We start from the raw sequence: 14,707 nt of genomic DNA, 5'->3' as shown, positions 1-14,707 counted from the left end.
ATGCCCCAGGTGAGGATCGAACTCACGACCTTAAGATTATGAGACTTACGCGCTGCCTACTGCGCTACCGAGGCACGGGTGAACCGCTTTTCCTGGAAACTGGGTAAGTACCATACCCAATGTTAGACGTAAAGACACTGTACTTCCTGGATAACGTGTTCTGTTGCTAGACGTGCATTGCCGGCCCAGTTGATTGCGGTGTTGCTGCAGCTTTTGCAAACGATAGGCAGCACTCCTTGTCGTTAACGTTCAGTGCCTCGGAGGCACCTGGACATAGCAAATTGTGAGGCCAGGCCGACGCTAGTCTGTAGAACATGATGCGAGCGTCCTAGTGGGGACCCGCGAGTGCTGCGTTCTCGGTTCTTCTCAAGGGAATCCAGCTATACATTCTTGTGGATCGTGCATCTCAAGAGCGCAAGCAGCACGGCAGCATTATCGCGGGAACAGCAAAACGATGCATCGGCCGGGAATCGAACCCGGGCCGCCCGCGTGGCAGGCGAGCATTCTACCACTGAACCACCGATGCTCGGGCCAGTAGTAACTTCACGCTGCTTGCCGAGCAGATGTCTCAAGGGAAAGTGGGACTGCCGTCAAGCGCCGTAGCATTCTGTCGAGAAGATGCTGCAGACGCTGAATCCTGCACTGCACTGCTTAAAAATGCCGCCAGAACGCGGTCCTCTGCGTACTCTTGCGTCGCCGGCGCCGGCACCGACACCGACTCTTGCCAAAGGATGCGAAATGTGCGCGGATACGCTGTCCGAATGCGGCTGGATGTTCTCCCCTAGCCTACCTCGAAATGCGCCTGCCAGGTACGATCACCTTCGGCCGCTGCCGACAGGCGGGAAGCCGACACAGCGCGGCGTCGGGGCGCTTCCTTGTGCGGTGGTGGTGTAATGGTCAGCATAGTTGCCTTCCAAGCAGTTGATCCGGGTTCGATTCCCGGCCACCGCAACGGGCTTTTTAATTTCGCGTATGAGTACTTTCGCCACGCGCCCTTAAATTAATGTTTTTTCCCCCTTCTTACTCGCTGCAGACCAGCCTGTAGTGTGTCTCGACTTTGCTCAGCTGACGCGAGAGCTGACGCTCTCAAATCGGCCTATATCAAAACGACAAGCACGAGAAACGACTGAGAGAGGTAAGGAGAGGCGAGGCGATGGGCACACAGCACTCCCCCTTCCTTTCACGGTGGCGTGTCCATGACCGAATCGGGTTGTAGCTCCGAAAACAAAGGAGAAGGAAAAAATAGGAAGTAAAACTGCCAACAGTACCCTGTGTCCCCATGCGCTCACCCGCCCAAGTACTGACAAGGGCCAAAGTTGTTACAAATCGGCAATCGGACATTTTCTTTCATCTTGTCTTCATCGGTTGAGAACCAGTGTATTCAACATATTATGGCCATTGCCGAGTGAATGCTGTAGCGCTTCCCGACAAGTCGGGTTCGGATCCTCTGTCAACTTCCACGCGGGGTGATGATCTTTTGGTCATCACACTCGCCTGCTGAAATCGGCGCTGCCTTTTCGTAGTAGTAAAAGACTAGTGGCCCGTGGGGGGATCGAACCCACGACCTTCGCGTTATTAGCACGACGCTCTAACCAACTGAGCTAACGGGCCTCGGCAGATGCAGTTGCTCAGCCCTGCGCTGGAAACGTATGGCATGAAGCCGTACACCATTTCTATGGTCGTCGGACGTCTGCTTCCCTCGTCTATATTCTGCTGACGGTCACGAAACAGTAGCTATATTGCGAGCAGGACGGGAAACGGCAGCTCGGTCAGCTCAAACTTGTCACGGTTCGTGTGGAAAAAATTCCGTTCCGGTACCGGGAATCGAACCCGGGCCTCCTGGGTGAAAGCCAGGTATCCTAGCCACTAGACCACACCGGATGTGGGGGTGTCTTCGCCGGTTCGGACGGTCGCTTGTCGCATTTCGTGTCGTGTCCCGCGTCGGCGCCCTTCTCTCTTTGCGAGCGTCTTTGCGCATACTGACTGGCAAGGCGCGCACCTCAAACGTCTCAGAGCAATGCTTTTGGCTTCATGCTGTGCTGGGAGAAGAGGGAAAGGGAAGCTGTAAGTAGCAGTAACAGGGAGTAAACATTTTCCCGCTGAAGCGTTGAAACCGTTGTGGATAACAAACAAGAAATAAGTTGGTGCCCTAGCGACAGCATCACCATCAGTCACAGAAAATTAAATGCCCCAGGTGAGGATCGAACTCACGACCTTAAGATTATGAGACTTACGCGCTGCCTACTGCGCTACCGAGGCACGGGTGAACCGCTTTTCCTGGAAACTGGGTAAGTACCATACCCAATGTTAGACGTAAAGACACTGTACTTCCTGGATAACGTGTTCTGTTGCTAGACGTGCATTGCCGGCCCAGTTGATTGCGGTGTTGCTGCAGCTTTTGCAAACGATAGGCAGCACTCCTTGTCGTTAACGTTCAGTGCCTCGGAGGCACCTGGACATAGCAAATTGTGAGGCCAGGCCGACGCTAGTCTGTAGAACATGATGCGAGCGTCCTAGTGGGGACCCGCGAGTGCTGCGTTCTCGGTTCTTCTCAAGGGAATCCAGCTATACATTCTTGTGGATCGTGCATCTCAAGAGCGCAAGCAGCACGGCAGCATTATCGCGGGAACAGCAAAACGATGCATCGGCCGGGAATCGAACCCGGGCCGCCCGCGTGGCAGGCGAGCATTCTACCACTGAACCACCGATGCTCGGGCCAGTAGTAACTTCACGCTGCTTGCCGAGCAGATGTCTCAAGGGAAAGTGGGACTGCCGTCAAGCGCCGTAGCATTCTGTCGAGAAGATGCTGCAGACGCTGAATCCTGCACTGCACTGCTTAAAAATGCCGCCAGAACGCGGTCCTCTGCGTACTCTTGCGTCGCCGGCGCCGGCACCGACACCGACTCTTGCCAAAGGATGCGAAATGTGCGCGGATACGCTGTCCGAATGCGGCTGGATGTTCTCCCCTAGCCTACCTCGAAATGCGCCTGCCAGGTACGATCACCTTCGGCCGCTGCCGACAGGCGGGAAGCCGACACAGCGCGGCGTCGGGGCGCTTCCTTGTGCGGTGGTGGTGTAATGGTCAGCATAGTTGCCTTCCAAGCAGTTGATCCGGGTTCGATTCCCGGCCACCGCAACGGGCTTTTTAATTTCGCGTATGAGTACTTTCGCCACGCGCCCTTAAATTAATGTTTTTTCCCCCTTCTTACTCGCTGCAGACCAGCCTGTAGTGTGTCTCGACTTTGCTCAGCTGACGCGAGAGCTGACGCTCTCAAATCGGCCTATATCAAAACGACAAGCACGAGAAACGACTGAGAGAGGTAAGGAGAGGCGAGGCGATGGGCACACAGCACTCCCCCTTCCTTTCACGGTGGCGTGTCCATGACCGAATCGGGTTGTAGCTCCGAAAACAAAGGAGAAGGAAAAAATAGGAAGTAAAACTGCCAACAGTACCCTGTGTCCCCATGCGCTCACCCGCCCAAGTACTGACAAGGGCCAAAGTTGTTACAAATCGGCAATCGGACATTTTCTTTCATCTTGTCTTCATCGGTTGAGAACCAGTGTATTCAACATATTATGGCCATTGCCGAGTGAATGCTGTAGCGCTTCCCGACAAGTCGGGTTCGGATCCTCTGTCAACTTCCACGCGGGGTGATGATCTTTTGGTCATCACACTCGCCTGCTGAAATCGGCGCTGCCTTTTCGTAGTAGTAAAAGACTAGTGGCCCGTGGGGGGATCGAACCCACGACCTTCGCGTTATTAGCACGACGCTCTAACCAACTGAGCTAACGGGCCTCGGCAGATGCAGTTGCTCAGCCCTGCGCTGGAAACGTATGGCATGAAGCCGTACACCATTTCTATGGTCGTCGGACGTCTGCTTCCCTCGTCTATATTCTGCTGACGGTCACGAAACAGTAGCTATATTGCGAGCAGGACGGGAAACGGCAGCTCGGTCAGCTCAAACTTGTCACGGTTCGTGTGGAAAAAATTCCGTTCCGGTACCGGGAATCGAACCCGGGCCTCCTGGGTGAAAGCCAGGTATCCTAGCCACTAGACCACACCGGATGTGGGGGTGTCTTCGCCGGTTCGGACGGTCGCTTGTCGCATTTCGTGTCGTGTCCCGCGTCGGCGCCCTTCTCTCTTTGCGAGCGTCTTTGCGCATACTGACTGGCAAGGCGCGCACCTCAAACGTCTCAGAGCAATGCTTTTGGCTTCATGCTGTGCTGGGAGAAGAGGGAAAGGGAAGCTGTAAGTAGCAGTAACAGGGAGTAAACATTTTCCCGCTGAAGCGTTGAAACCGTTGTGGATAACAAACAAGAAATAAGTTGGTGCCCTAGCGACAGCATCACCATCAGTCACAGAAAATTAAATGCCCCAGGTGAGGATCGAACTCACGACCTTAAGATTATGAGACTTACGCGCTGCCTACTGCGCTACCGAGGCACGGGTGAACCGCTTTTCCTGGAAACTGGGTAAGTACCATACCCAATGTTAGACGTAAAGACACTGTACTTCCTGGATAACGTGTTCTGTTGCTAGACGTGCATTGCCGGCCCAGTTGATTGCGGTGTTGCTGCAGCTTTTGCAAACGATAGGCAGCACTCCTTGTCGTTAACGTTCAGTGCCTCGGAGGCACCTGGACATAGCAAATTGTGAGGCCAGGCCGACGCTAGTCTGTAGAACATGATGCGAGCGTCCTAGTGGGGACCCGCGAGTGCTGCGTTCTCGGTTCTTCTCAAGGGAATCCAGCTATACATTCTTGTGGATCGTGCATCTCAAGAGCGCAAGCAGCACGGCAGCATTATCGCGGGAACAGCAAAACGATGCATCGGCCGGGAATCGAACCCGGGCCGCCCGCGTGGCAGGCGAGCATTCTACCACTGAACCACCGATGCTCGGGCCAGTAGTAACTTCACGCTGCTTGCCGAGCAGATGTCTCAAGGGAAAGTGGGACTGCCGTCAAGCGCCGTAGCATTCTGTCGAGAAGATGCTGCAGACGCTGAATCCTGCACTGCACTGCTTAAAAATGCCGCCAGAACGCGGTCCTCTGCGTACTCTTGCGTCGCCGGCGCCGGCACCGACACCGACTCTTGCCAAAGGATGCGAAATGTGCGCGGATACGCTGTCCGAATGCGGCTGGATGTTCTCCCCTAGCCTACCTCGAAATGCGCCTGCCAGGTACGATCACCTTCGGCCGCTGCCGACAGGCGGGAAGCCGACACAGCGCGGCGTCGGGGCGCTTCCTTGTGCGGTGGTGGTGTAATGGTCAGCATAGTTGCCTTCCAAGCAGTTGATCCGGGTTCGATTCCCGGCCACCGCAACGGGCTTTTTAATTTCGCGTATGAGTACTTTCGCCACGCGCCCTTAAATTAATGTTTTTTCCCCCTTCTTACTCGCTGCAGACCAGCCTGTAGTGTGTCTCGACTTTGCTCAGCTGACGCGAGAGCTGACGCTCTCAAATCGGCCTATATCAAAACGACAAGCACGAGAAACGACTGAGAGAGGTAAGGAGAGGCGAGGCGATGGGCACACAGCACTCCCCCTTCCTTTCACGGTGGCGTGTCCATGACCGAATCGGGTTGTAGCTCCGAAAACAAAGGAGAAGGAAAAAATAGGAAGTAAAACTGCCAACAGTACCCTGTGTCCCCATGCGCTCACCCGCCCAAGTACTGACAAGGGCCAAAGTTGTTACAAATCGGCAATCGGACATTTTCTTTCATCTTGTCTTCATCGGTTGAGAACCAGTGTATTCAACATATTATGGCCATTGCCGAGTGAATGCTGTAGCGCTTCCCGACAAGTCGGGTTCGGATCCTCTGTCAACTTCCACGCGGGGTGATGATCTTTTGGTCATCACACTCGCCTGCTGAAATCGGCGCTGCCTTTTCGTAGTAGTAAAAGACTAGTGGCCCGTGGGGGGATCGAACCCACGACCTTCGCGTTATTAGCACGACGCTCTAACCAACTGAGCTAACGGGCCTCGGCAGATGCAGTTGCTCAGCCCTGCGCTGGAAACGTATGGCATGAAGCCGTACACCATTTCTATGGTCGTCGGACGTCTGCTTCCCTCGTCTATATTCTGCTGACGGTCACGAAACAGTAGCTATATTGCGAGCAGGACGGGAAACGGCAGCTCGGTCAGCTCAAACTTGTCACGGTTCGTGTGGAAAAAATTCCGTTCCGGTACCGGGAATCGAACCCGGGCCTCCTGGGTGAAAGCCAGGTATCCTAGCCACTAGACCACACCGGATGTGGGGGTGTCTTCGCCGGTTCGGACGGTCGCTTGTCGCATTTCGTGTCGTGTCCCGCGTCGGCGCCCTTCTCTCTTTGCGAGCGTCTTTGCGCATACTGACTGGCAAGGCGCGCACCTCAAACGTCTCAGAGCAATGCTTTTGGCTTCATGCTGTGCTGGGAGAAGAGGGAAAGGGAAGCTGTAAGTAGCAGTAACAGGGAGTAAACATTTTCCCGCTGAAGCGTTGAAACCGTTGTGGATAACAAACAAGAAATAAGTTGGTGCCCTAGCGACAGCATCACCATCAGTCACAGAAAATTAAATGCCCCAGGTGAGGATCGAACTCACGACCTTAAGATTATGAGACTTACGCGCTGCCTACTGCGCTACCGAGGCACGGGTGAACCGCTTTTCCTGGAAACTGGGTAAGTACCATACCCAATGTTAGACGTAAAGACACTGTACTTCCTGGATAACGTGTTCTGTTGCTAGACGTGCATTGCCGGCCCAGTTGATTGCGGTGTTGCTGCAGCTTTTGCAAACGATAGGCAGCACTCCTTGTCGTTAACGTTCAGTGCCTCGGAGGCACCTGGACATAGCAAATTGTGAGGCCAGGCCGACGCTAGTCTGTAGAACATGATGCGAGCGTCCTAGTGGGGACCCGCGAGTGCTGCGTTCTCGGTTCTTCTCAAGGGAATCCAGCTATACATTCTTGTGGATCGTGCATCTCAAGAGCGCAAGCAGCACGGCAGCATTATCGCGGGAACAGCAAAACGATGCATCGGCCGGGAATCGAACCCGGGCCGCCCGCGTGGCAGGCGAGCATTCTACCACTGAACCACCGATGCTCGGGCCAGTAGTAACTTCACGCTGCTTGCCGAGCAGATGTCTCAAGGGAAAGTGGGACTGCCGTCAAGCGCCGTAGCATTCTGTCGAGAAGATGCTGCAGACGCTGAATCCTGCACTGCACTGCTTAAAAATGCCGCCAGAACGCGGTCCTCTGCGTACTCTTGCGTCGCCGGCGCCGGCACCGACACCGACTCTTGCCAAAGGATGCGAAATGTGCGCGGATACGCTGTCCGAATGCGGCTGGATGTTCTCCCCTAGCCTACCTCGAAATGCGCCTGCCAGGTACGATCACCTTCGGCCGCTGCCGACAGGCGGGAAGCCGACACAGCGCGGCGTCGGGGCGCTTCCTTGTGCGGTGGTGGTGTAATGGTCAGCATAGTTGCCTTCCAAGCAGTTGATCCGGGTTCGATTCCCGGCCACCGCAACGGGCTTTTTAATTTCGCGTATGAGTACTTTCGCCACGCGCCCTTAAATTAATGTTTTTTCCCCCTTCTTACTCGCTGCAGACCAGCCTGTAGTGTGTCTCGACTTTGCTCAGCTGACGCGAGAGCTGACGCTCTCAAATCGGCCTATATCAAAACGACAAGCACGAGAAACGACTGAGAGAGGTAAGGAGAGGCGAGGCGATGGGCACACAGCACTCCCCCTTCCTTTCACGGTGGCGTGTCCATGACCGAATCGGGTTGTAGCTCCGAAAACAAAGGAGAAGGAAAAAATAGGAAGTAAAACTGCCAACAGTACCCTGTGTCCCCATGCGCTCACCCGCCCAAGTACTGACAAGGGCCAAAGTTGTTACAAATCGGCAATCGGACATTTTCTTTCATCTTGTCTTCATCGGTTGAGAACCAGTGTATTCAACATATTATGGCCATTGCCGAGTGAATGCTGTAGCGCTTCCCGACAAGTCGGGTTCGGATCCTCTGTCAACTTCCACGCGGGGTGATGATCTTTTGGTCATCACACTCGCCTGCTGAAATCGGCGCTGCCTTTTCGTAGTAGTAAAAGACTAGTGGCCCGTGGGGGGATCGAACCCACGACCTTCGCGTTATTAGCACGACGCTCTAACCAACTGAGCTAACGGGCCTCGGCAGATGCAGTTGCTCAGCCCTGCGCTGGAAACGTATGGCATGAAGCCGTACACCATTTCTATGGTCGTCGGACGTCTGCTTCCCTCGTCTATATTCTGCTGACGGTCACGAAACAGTAGCTATATTGCGAGCAGGACGGGAAACGGCAGCTCGGTCAGCTCAAACTTGTCACGGTTCGTGTGGAAAAAATTCCGTTCCGGTACCGGGAATCGAACCCGGGCCTCCTGGGTGAAAGCCAGGTATCCTAGCCACTAGACCACACCGGATGTGGGGGTGTCTTCGCCGGTTCGGACGGTCGCTTGTCGCATTTCGTGTCGTGTCCCGCGTCGGCGCCCTTCTCTCTTTGCGAGCGTCTTTGCGCATACTGACTGGCAAGGCGCGCACCTCAAACGTCTCAGAGCAATGCTTTTGGCTTCATGCTGTGCTGGGAGAAGAGGGAAAGGGAAGCTGTAAGTAGCAGTAACAGGGAGTAAACATTTTCCCGCTGAAGCGTTGAAACCGTTGTGGATAACAAACAAGAAATAAGTTGGTGCCCTAGCGACAGCATCACCATCAGTCACAGAAAATTAAATGCCCCAGGTGAGGATCGAACTCACGACCTTAAGATTATGAGACTTACGCGCTGCCTACTGCGCTACCGAGGCACGGGTGAACCGCTTTTCCTGGAAACTGGGTAAGTACCATACCCAATGTTAGACGTAAAGACACTGTACTTCCTGGATAACGTGTTCTGTTGCTAGACGTGCATTGCCGGCCCAGTTGATTGCGGTGTTGCTGCAGCTTTTGCAAACGATAGGCAGCACTCCTTGTCGTTAACGTTCAGTGCCTCGGAGGCACCTGGACATAGCAAATTGTGAGGCCAGGCCGACGCTAGTCTGTAGAACATGATGCGAGCGTCCTAGTGGGGACCCGCGAGTGCTGCGTTCTCGGTTCTTCTCAAGGGAATCCAGCTATACATTCTTGTGGATCGTGCATCTCAAGAGCGCAAGCAGCACGGCAGCATTATCGCGGGAACAGCAAAACGATGCATCGGCCGGGAATCGAACCCGGGCCGCCCGCGTGGCAGGCGAGCATTCTACCACTGAACCACCGATGCTCGGGCCAGTAGTAACTTCACGCTGCTTGCCGAGCAGATGTCTCAAGGGAAAGTGGGACTGCCGTCAAGCGCCGTAGCATTCTGTCGAGAAGATGCTGCAGACGCTGAATCCTGCACTGCACTGCTTAAAAATGCCGCCAGAACGCGGTCCTCTGCGTACTCTTGCGTCGCCGGCGCCGGCACCGACACCGACTCTTGCCAAAGGATGCGAAATGTGCGCGGATACGCTGTCCGAATGCGGCTGGATGTTCTCCCCTAGCCTACCTCGAAATGCGCCTGCCAGGTACGATCACCTTCGGCCGCTGCCGACAGGCGGGAAGCCGACACAGCGCGGCGTCGGGGCGCTTCCTTGTGCGGTGGTGGTGTAATGGTCAGCATAGTTGCCTTCCAAGCAGTTGATCCGGGTTCGATTCCCGGCCACCGCAACGGGCTTTTTAATTTCGCGTATGAGTACTTTCGCCACGCGCCCTTAAATTAATGTTTTTTCCCCCTTCTTACTCGCTGCAGACCAGCCTGTAGTGTGTCTCGACTTGTCTCGACTTTGCTCAGCTGACGCGAGAGCTGACGCTCTCAAATCGGCCTATATCAAAACGACAAGCACGAGAAACGACTGAGAGAGGTAAGGAGAGGCGAGGCGATGGGCACACAGCACTCCCCCTTCCTTTCACGGTGGCGTGTCCATGACCGAATCGGGTTGTAGCTCCGAAAACAAAGGAGAAGGAAAAAATAGGAAGTAAAACTGCCAACAGTACCCTGTGTCCCCATGCGCTCACCCGCCCAAGTACTGACAAGGGCCAAAGTTGTTACAAATCGGCAATCGGACATTTTCTTTCATCTTGTCTTCATCGGTTGAGAACCAGTGTATTCAACATATTATGGCCATTGCCGAGTGAATGCTGTAGCGCTTCCCGACAAGTCGGGTTCGGATCCTCTGTCAACTTCCACGCGGGGTGATGATCTTTTGGTCATCACACTCGCCTGCTGAAATCGGCGCTGCCTTTTCGTAGTAGTAAAAGACTAGTGGCCCGTGGGGGGATCGAACCCACGACCTTCGCGTTATTAGCACGACGCTCTAACCAACTGAGCTAACGGGCCTCGGCAGATGCAGTTGCTCAGCCCTGCGCTGGAAACGTATGGCATGAAGCCGTACACCATTTCTATGGTCGTCGGACGTCTGCTTCCCTCGTCTATATTCTGCTGACGGTCACGAAACAGTAGCTATATTGCGAGCAGGACGGGAAACGGCAGCTCGGTCAGCTCAAACTTGTCACGGTTCGTGTGGAAAAAATTCCGTTCCGGTACCGGGAATCGAACCCGGGCCTCCTGGGTGAAAGCCAGGTATCCTAGCCACTAGACCACACCGGATGTGGGGGTGTCTTCGCCGGTTCGGACGGTCGCTTGTCGCATTTCGTGTCGTGTCCCGCGTCGGCGCCCTTCTCTCTTTGCGAGCGTCTTTGCGCATACTGACTGGCAAGGCGCGCACCTCAAACGTCTCAGAGCAATGCTTTTGGCTTCATGCTGTGCTGGGAGAAGAGGGAAAGGGAAGCTGTAAGTAGCAGTAACAGGGAGTAAACATTTTCCCGCTGAAGCGTTGAAACCGTTGTGGATAACAAACAAGAAATAAGTTGGTGCCCTAGCGACAGCATCACCATCAGTCACAGAAAATTAAATGCCCCAGGTGAGGATCGAACTCACGACCTTAAGATTATGAGACTTACGCGCTGCCTACTGCGCTACCGAGGCACGGGTGAACCGCTTTTCCTGGAAACTGGGTAAGTACCATACCCAATGTTAGACGTAAAGACACTGTACTTCCTGGATAACGTGTTCTGTTGCTAGACGTGCATTGCCGGCCCAGTTGATTGCGGTGTTGCTGCAGCTTTTGCAAACGATAGGCAGCACTCCTTGTCGTTAACGTTCAGTGCCTCGGAGGCACCTGGACATAGCAAATTGTGAGGCCAGGCCGACGCTAGTCTGTAGAACATGATGCGAGCGTCCTAGTGGGGACCCGCGAGTGCTGCGTTCTCGGTTCTTCTCAAGGGAATCCAGCTATACATTCTTGTGGATCGTGCATCTCAAGAGCGCAAGCAGCACGGCAGCATTATCGCGGGAACAGCAAAACGATGCATCGGCCGGGAATCGAACCCGGGCCGCCCGCGTGGCAGGCGAGCATTCTACCACTGAACCACCGATGCTCGGGCCAGTAGTAACTTCACGCTGCTTGCCGAGCAGATGTCTCAAGGGAAAGTGGGACTGCCGTCAAGCGCCGTAGCATTCTGTCGAGAAGATGCTGCAGACGCTGAATCCTGCACTGCACTGCTTAAAAATGCCGCCAGAACGCGGTCCTCTGCGTACTCTTGCGTCGCCGGCGCCGGCACCGACACCGACTCTTGCCAAAGGATGCGAAATGTGCGCGGATACGCTGTCCGAATGCGGCTGGATGTTCTCCCCTAGCCTACCTCGAAATGCGCCTGCCAGGTACGATCACCTTCGGCCGTTGCCGACAGGCGGGAAGCCGACACAGCGCGGCGTCGGGGCGCTTCCTTGTGCGGTGGTGGTGTAATGGTCAGCATAGTTGCCTTCCAAGCAGTTGATCCGGGTTCGATTCCCGGCCACCGCAACGGGCTTTTTAATTTCGCGTATGAGTACTTTCGCCACGCGCCCTTAAATTAATGTTTTTTCCCCCTTCTTACTCGCTGCAGACCAGCCTGTAGTGTGTCTCGACTTTGCTCAGCTGACGCGAGAGCTGACGCTCTCAAATCGGCCTATATCAAAACGACAAGCACGAGAAACGACTGAGAGAGGTAAGGAGAGGCGAGGCGATGGGCACACAGCACTCCCCCTTCCTTTCACGGTGGCGTGTCCATGACCGAATCGGGTTGTAGCTCCGAAAACAAAGGAGAAGGAAAAAATAGGAAGTAAAACTGCCAACAGTACCCTGTGTCCCCATGCGCTCACCCGCCCAAGTACTGACAAGGGCCAAAGTTGTTACAAATCGGCAATCGGACATTTTCTTTCATCTTGTCTTCATCGGTTGAGAACCAGTGTATTCAACATATTATGGCCATTGCCGAGTGAATGCTGTAGCGCTTCCCGACAAGTCGGGTTCGGATCCTCTGTCAACTTCCACGCGGGGTGATGATCTTTTGGTCATCACACTCGCCTGCTGAAATCGGCGCTGCCTTTTCGTAGTAGTAAAAGACTAGTGGCCCGTGGGGGGATCGAACCCACGACCTTCGCGTTATTAGCACGACGCTCTAACCAACTGAGCTAACGGGCCTCGGCAGATGCAGTTGCTCAGCCCTGCGCTGGAAACGTATGGCATGAAGCCGTACACCATTTCTATGGTCGTCGGACGTCTGCTTCCCTCGTCTATATTCTGCTGACGGTCACGAAACAGTAGCTATATTGCGAGCAGGACGGGAAACGGCAGCTCGGTCAGCTCAAACTTGTCACGGTTCGTGTGGAAAAAATTCCGTTCCGGTACCGGGAATCGAACCCGGGCCTCCTGGGTGAAAGCCAGGTATCCTAGCCACTAGACCACACCGGATGTGGGGGTGTCTTCGCCGGTTCGGACGGTCGCTTGTCGCATTTCGTGTCGTGTCCCGCGTCGGCGCCCTTCTCTCTTTGCGAGCGTCTTTGCGCATACTGACTGGCAAGGCGCGCACCTCAAACGTCTCAGAGCAATGCTTTTGGCTTCATGCTGTGCTGGGAGAAGAGGGAAAGGGAAGCTGTAAGTAGCAGTAACAGGGAGTAAACATTTTCCCGCTGAAGCGTTGAAACCGTTGTGGATAACAAACAAGAAATAAGTTGGTGCCCTAGCGACAGCATCACCATCAGTCACAGAAAATTAAATGCCCCAGGTGAGGATCGAACTCACGACCTTAAGATTATGAGACTTACGCGCTGCCTACTGCGCTACCGAGGCACGGGTGAACCGCTTTTCCTGGAAACTGGGTAAGTACCATACCCAATGTTAGACGTAAAGACACTGTACTTCCTGGATAACGTGTTCTGTTGCTAGACGTGCATTGCCGGCCCAGTTGATTGCGGTGTTGCTGCAGCTTTTGCAAACGATAGGCAGCACTCCTTGTCGTTAACGTTCAGTGCCTCGGAGGCACCTGGACATAGCAAATTGTGAGGCCAGGCCGACGCTAGTCTGTAGAACATGATGCGAGCGTCCTAGTGGGGACCCGCGAGTGCTGCGTTCTCGGTTCTTCTCAAGGGAATCCAGCTATACATTCTTGTGGATCGTGCATCTCAAGAGCGCAAGCAGCACGGCAGCATTATCGCGGGAACAGCAAAACGATGCATCGGCCGGGAATCGAACCCGGGCCGCCCGCGTGGCAGGCGAGCATTCTACCACTGAACCACCGATGCTCGGGCCAGTAGTAACTTCACGCTGCTTGCCGAGCAGATGTCTCAAGGGAAAGTGGGACTGCCGTCAAGCGCCGTAGCATTCTGTCGAGAAGATGCTGCAGACGCTGAATCCTGCACTGCACTGCTTAAAAATGCCGCCAGAACGCGGTCCTCTGCGTACTCTTGCGTCGCCGGCGCCGGCACCGACACCGACTCTTGCCAAAGGATGCGAAATGTGCGCGGATACGCTGTCCGAATGCGGCTGGATGTTCTCCCCTAGCCTACCTCGAAATGCGCCTGCCAGGTACGATCACCTTCGGCCGCTGCCGACAGGCGGGAAGCCGACACAGCGCGGCGTCGGGGCGCTTCCTTGTGCGGTGGTGGTGTAATGGTCAGCATAGTTGCCTTCCAAGCAGTTGATCCGGGTTCGATTCCCGGCCACCGCAACGGGCTTTTTAATTTCGCGTATGAGTACTTTCGCCACGCGCCCTTAAATTAATGTTTTTTCCCCCTTCTTACTCGCTGCAGACCAGCCTGTAGTGTGTCTCGACTTGTCTCGACTTTGCTCAGCTGACGCGAGAGCTGACGCTCTCAAATCGGCCTATATCAAAACGACAAGCACGAGAAACGACTGAGAGAGGTAAGGAGAGGCGAGGCGATGGGCACACAGCACTCCCCCTTCCTTTCACGGTGGCGTGTCCATGACCGAATCGGGTTGTAGCTCCGAAAACAAAGGAGAAGGAAAAAATAGGAAGTAAAACTGCCAACAGTACCCTGTGTCCCCATGCGCTCACCCGCCCAAGTACTGACAAGGGCCAAAGTTGTTACAAATCGGCAATCGGACATTTTCTTTCATCTTGTCTTCATCGGTTGAGAACCAGTGTATTCAACATATTATGGCCATTGCCGAGTGAATGCTGTAGCGCTTCCCGACAAGTCGGGTTCGGATCCTCTGTCAACTTCCACGCGGGGTGATGATCTTTTGGTCATCACACTCGCCTGCTGAAATCGGCGCTGCCTTTTCGTAGTAGTAAAAGACTAGTGGCCCGTGGGGGGATCGAACCCACGACCTTCGCGTTATT

General features: G+C 54.6%; 33 non-coding genes across 33 annotated transcripts; 7 read left to right on the top strand and 26 right to left on the bottom strand.

Annotated features, from left to right (window-relative positions):
* Position 1: 1 nt before the first annotated feature.
* Positions 2-74, bottom strand: Trnam-cau (transfer RNA methionine (anticodon CAU)). The gene has a single exon. It is a non-coding gene; the product is annotated as a tRNA-Met (tRNA).
* Positions 75-455: 381 nt separating this feature from the next.
* On the bottom strand, positions 456-526 carry Trnag-gcc (transfer RNA glycine (anticodon GCC)). The gene has a single exon. It is a non-coding gene; the product is annotated as a tRNA-Gly (tRNA).
* Positions 527-879: 353 nt separating this feature from the next.
* On the top strand, positions 880-951 carry Trnag-ucc (transfer RNA glycine (anticodon UCC)). Its single transcript has one exon. It is a non-coding gene; the product is annotated as a tRNA-Gly (tRNA).
* Positions 952-1,537: 586 nt separating this feature from the next.
* On the bottom strand, positions 1,538-1,611 carry Trnai-aau (transfer RNA isoleucine (anticodon AAU)). Its single transcript has one exon. It is a non-coding gene; the product is annotated as a tRNA-Ile (tRNA).
* A 198-nt stretch (positions 1,612-1,809) lies between these two features.
* On the bottom strand, positions 1,810-1,881 carry Trnae-uuc (transfer RNA glutamic acid (anticodon UUC)). Its single transcript has one exon. It is a non-coding gene; the product is annotated as a tRNA-Glu (tRNA).
* Positions 1,882-2,186: 305 nt separating this feature from the next.
* Positions 2,187-2,259, bottom strand: Trnam-cau (transfer RNA methionine (anticodon CAU)). Its single transcript has one exon. It is a non-coding gene; the product is annotated as a tRNA-Met (tRNA).
* A 381-nt stretch (positions 2,260-2,640) lies between these two features.
* Positions 2,641-2,711, bottom strand: Trnag-gcc (transfer RNA glycine (anticodon GCC)). Its single transcript has one exon. It is a non-coding gene; the product is annotated as a tRNA-Gly (tRNA).
* Positions 2,712-3,064: 353 nt separating this feature from the next.
* On the top strand, positions 3,065-3,136 carry Trnag-ucc (transfer RNA glycine (anticodon UCC)). The gene has a single exon. It is a non-coding gene; the product is annotated as a tRNA-Gly (tRNA).
* A 586-nt stretch (positions 3,137-3,722) lies between these two features.
* Positions 3,723-3,796, bottom strand: Trnai-aau (transfer RNA isoleucine (anticodon AAU)). Its single transcript has one exon. It is a non-coding gene; the product is annotated as a tRNA-Ile (tRNA).
* A 198-nt stretch (positions 3,797-3,994) lies between these two features.
* Positions 3,995-4,066, bottom strand: Trnae-uuc (transfer RNA glutamic acid (anticodon UUC)). The gene has a single exon. It is a non-coding gene; the product is annotated as a tRNA-Glu (tRNA).
* A 305-nt stretch (positions 4,067-4,371) lies between these two features.
* Trnam-cau (transfer RNA methionine (anticodon CAU)) lies at positions 4,372-4,444 on the bottom strand. Its single transcript has one exon. It is a non-coding gene; the product is annotated as a tRNA-Met (tRNA).
* A 381-nt stretch (positions 4,445-4,825) lies between these two features.
* On the bottom strand, positions 4,826-4,896 carry Trnag-gcc (transfer RNA glycine (anticodon GCC)). The gene has a single exon. It is a non-coding gene; the product is annotated as a tRNA-Gly (tRNA).
* A 353-nt stretch (positions 4,897-5,249) lies between these two features.
* Trnag-ucc (transfer RNA glycine (anticodon UCC)) lies at positions 5,250-5,321 on the top strand. The gene has a single exon. It is a non-coding gene; the product is annotated as a tRNA-Gly (tRNA).
* A 586-nt stretch (positions 5,322-5,907) lies between these two features.
* Trnai-aau (transfer RNA isoleucine (anticodon AAU)) lies at positions 5,908-5,981 on the bottom strand. Its single transcript has one exon. It is a non-coding gene; the product is annotated as a tRNA-Ile (tRNA).
* A 198-nt stretch (positions 5,982-6,179) lies between these two features.
* Trnae-uuc (transfer RNA glutamic acid (anticodon UUC)) lies at positions 6,180-6,251 on the bottom strand. The gene has a single exon. It is a non-coding gene; the product is annotated as a tRNA-Glu (tRNA).
* A 305-nt stretch (positions 6,252-6,556) lies between these two features.
* Positions 6,557-6,629, bottom strand: Trnam-cau (transfer RNA methionine (anticodon CAU)). Its single transcript has one exon. It is a non-coding gene; the product is annotated as a tRNA-Met (tRNA).
* Positions 6,630-7,010: 381 nt separating this feature from the next.
* Trnag-gcc (transfer RNA glycine (anticodon GCC)) lies at positions 7,011-7,081 on the bottom strand. Its single transcript has one exon. It is a non-coding gene; the product is annotated as a tRNA-Gly (tRNA).
* A 353-nt stretch (positions 7,082-7,434) lies between these two features.
* Positions 7,435-7,506, top strand: Trnag-ucc (transfer RNA glycine (anticodon UCC)). Its single transcript has one exon. It is a non-coding gene; the product is annotated as a tRNA-Gly (tRNA).
* A 586-nt stretch (positions 7,507-8,092) lies between these two features.
* Positions 8,093-8,166, bottom strand: Trnai-aau (transfer RNA isoleucine (anticodon AAU)). The gene has a single exon. It is a non-coding gene; the product is annotated as a tRNA-Ile (tRNA).
* A 198-nt stretch (positions 8,167-8,364) lies between these two features.
* Trnae-uuc (transfer RNA glutamic acid (anticodon UUC)) lies at positions 8,365-8,436 on the bottom strand. The gene has a single exon. It is a non-coding gene; the product is annotated as a tRNA-Glu (tRNA).
* Positions 8,437-8,741: 305 nt separating this feature from the next.
* Positions 8,742-8,814, bottom strand: Trnam-cau (transfer RNA methionine (anticodon CAU)). The gene has a single exon. It is a non-coding gene; the product is annotated as a tRNA-Met (tRNA).
* Positions 8,815-9,195: 381 nt separating this feature from the next.
* On the bottom strand, positions 9,196-9,266 carry Trnag-gcc (transfer RNA glycine (anticodon GCC)). The gene has a single exon. It is a non-coding gene; the product is annotated as a tRNA-Gly (tRNA).
* A 353-nt stretch (positions 9,267-9,619) lies between these two features.
* Trnag-ucc (transfer RNA glycine (anticodon UCC)) lies at positions 9,620-9,691 on the top strand. Its single transcript has one exon. It is a non-coding gene; the product is annotated as a tRNA-Gly (tRNA).
* Positions 9,692-10,287: 596 nt separating this feature from the next.
* On the bottom strand, positions 10,288-10,361 carry Trnai-aau (transfer RNA isoleucine (anticodon AAU)). Its single transcript has one exon. It is a non-coding gene; the product is annotated as a tRNA-Ile (tRNA).
* Positions 10,362-10,559: 198 nt separating this feature from the next.
* On the bottom strand, positions 10,560-10,631 carry Trnae-uuc (transfer RNA glutamic acid (anticodon UUC)). Its single transcript has one exon. It is a non-coding gene; the product is annotated as a tRNA-Glu (tRNA).
* Positions 10,632-10,936: 305 nt separating this feature from the next.
* Positions 10,937-11,009, bottom strand: Trnam-cau (transfer RNA methionine (anticodon CAU)). Its single transcript has one exon. It is a non-coding gene; the product is annotated as a tRNA-Met (tRNA).
* A 381-nt stretch (positions 11,010-11,390) lies between these two features.
* Positions 11,391-11,461, bottom strand: Trnag-gcc (transfer RNA glycine (anticodon GCC)). Its single transcript has one exon. It is a non-coding gene; the product is annotated as a tRNA-Gly (tRNA).
* A 353-nt stretch (positions 11,462-11,814) lies between these two features.
* On the top strand, positions 11,815-11,886 carry Trnag-ucc (transfer RNA glycine (anticodon UCC)). The gene has a single exon. It is a non-coding gene; the product is annotated as a tRNA-Gly (tRNA).
* A 586-nt stretch (positions 11,887-12,472) lies between these two features.
* Positions 12,473-12,546, bottom strand: Trnai-aau (transfer RNA isoleucine (anticodon AAU)). Its single transcript has one exon. It is a non-coding gene; the product is annotated as a tRNA-Ile (tRNA).
* Positions 12,547-12,744: 198 nt separating this feature from the next.
* On the bottom strand, positions 12,745-12,816 carry Trnae-uuc (transfer RNA glutamic acid (anticodon UUC)). The gene has a single exon. It is a non-coding gene; the product is annotated as a tRNA-Glu (tRNA).
* A 305-nt stretch (positions 12,817-13,121) lies between these two features.
* Trnam-cau (transfer RNA methionine (anticodon CAU)) lies at positions 13,122-13,194 on the bottom strand. Its single transcript has one exon. It is a non-coding gene; the product is annotated as a tRNA-Met (tRNA).
* A 381-nt stretch (positions 13,195-13,575) lies between these two features.
* Positions 13,576-13,646, bottom strand: Trnag-gcc (transfer RNA glycine (anticodon GCC)). Its single transcript has one exon. It is a non-coding gene; the product is annotated as a tRNA-Gly (tRNA).
* A 353-nt stretch (positions 13,647-13,999) lies between these two features.
* Trnag-ucc (transfer RNA glycine (anticodon UCC)) lies at positions 14,000-14,071 on the top strand. Its single transcript has one exon. It is a non-coding gene; the product is annotated as a tRNA-Gly (tRNA).
* The last annotated feature ends 636 nt before the right edge of the window (positions 14,072-14,707 follow it).

This window comes from Schistocerca nitens, unplaced genomic scaffold (genome assembly GCF_023898315.1).
Source record: "Schistocerca nitens isolate TAMUIC-IGC-003100 unplaced genomic scaffold, iqSchNite1.1 HiC_scaffold_118, whole genome shotgun sequence".
NCBI classification, from domain to species: domain Eukaryota; kingdom Metazoa; phylum Arthropoda; class Insecta; order Orthoptera; family Acrididae; genus Schistocerca; species Schistocerca nitens.
This window is presented reverse-complemented; position numbering and strand designations above follow the sequence as displayed.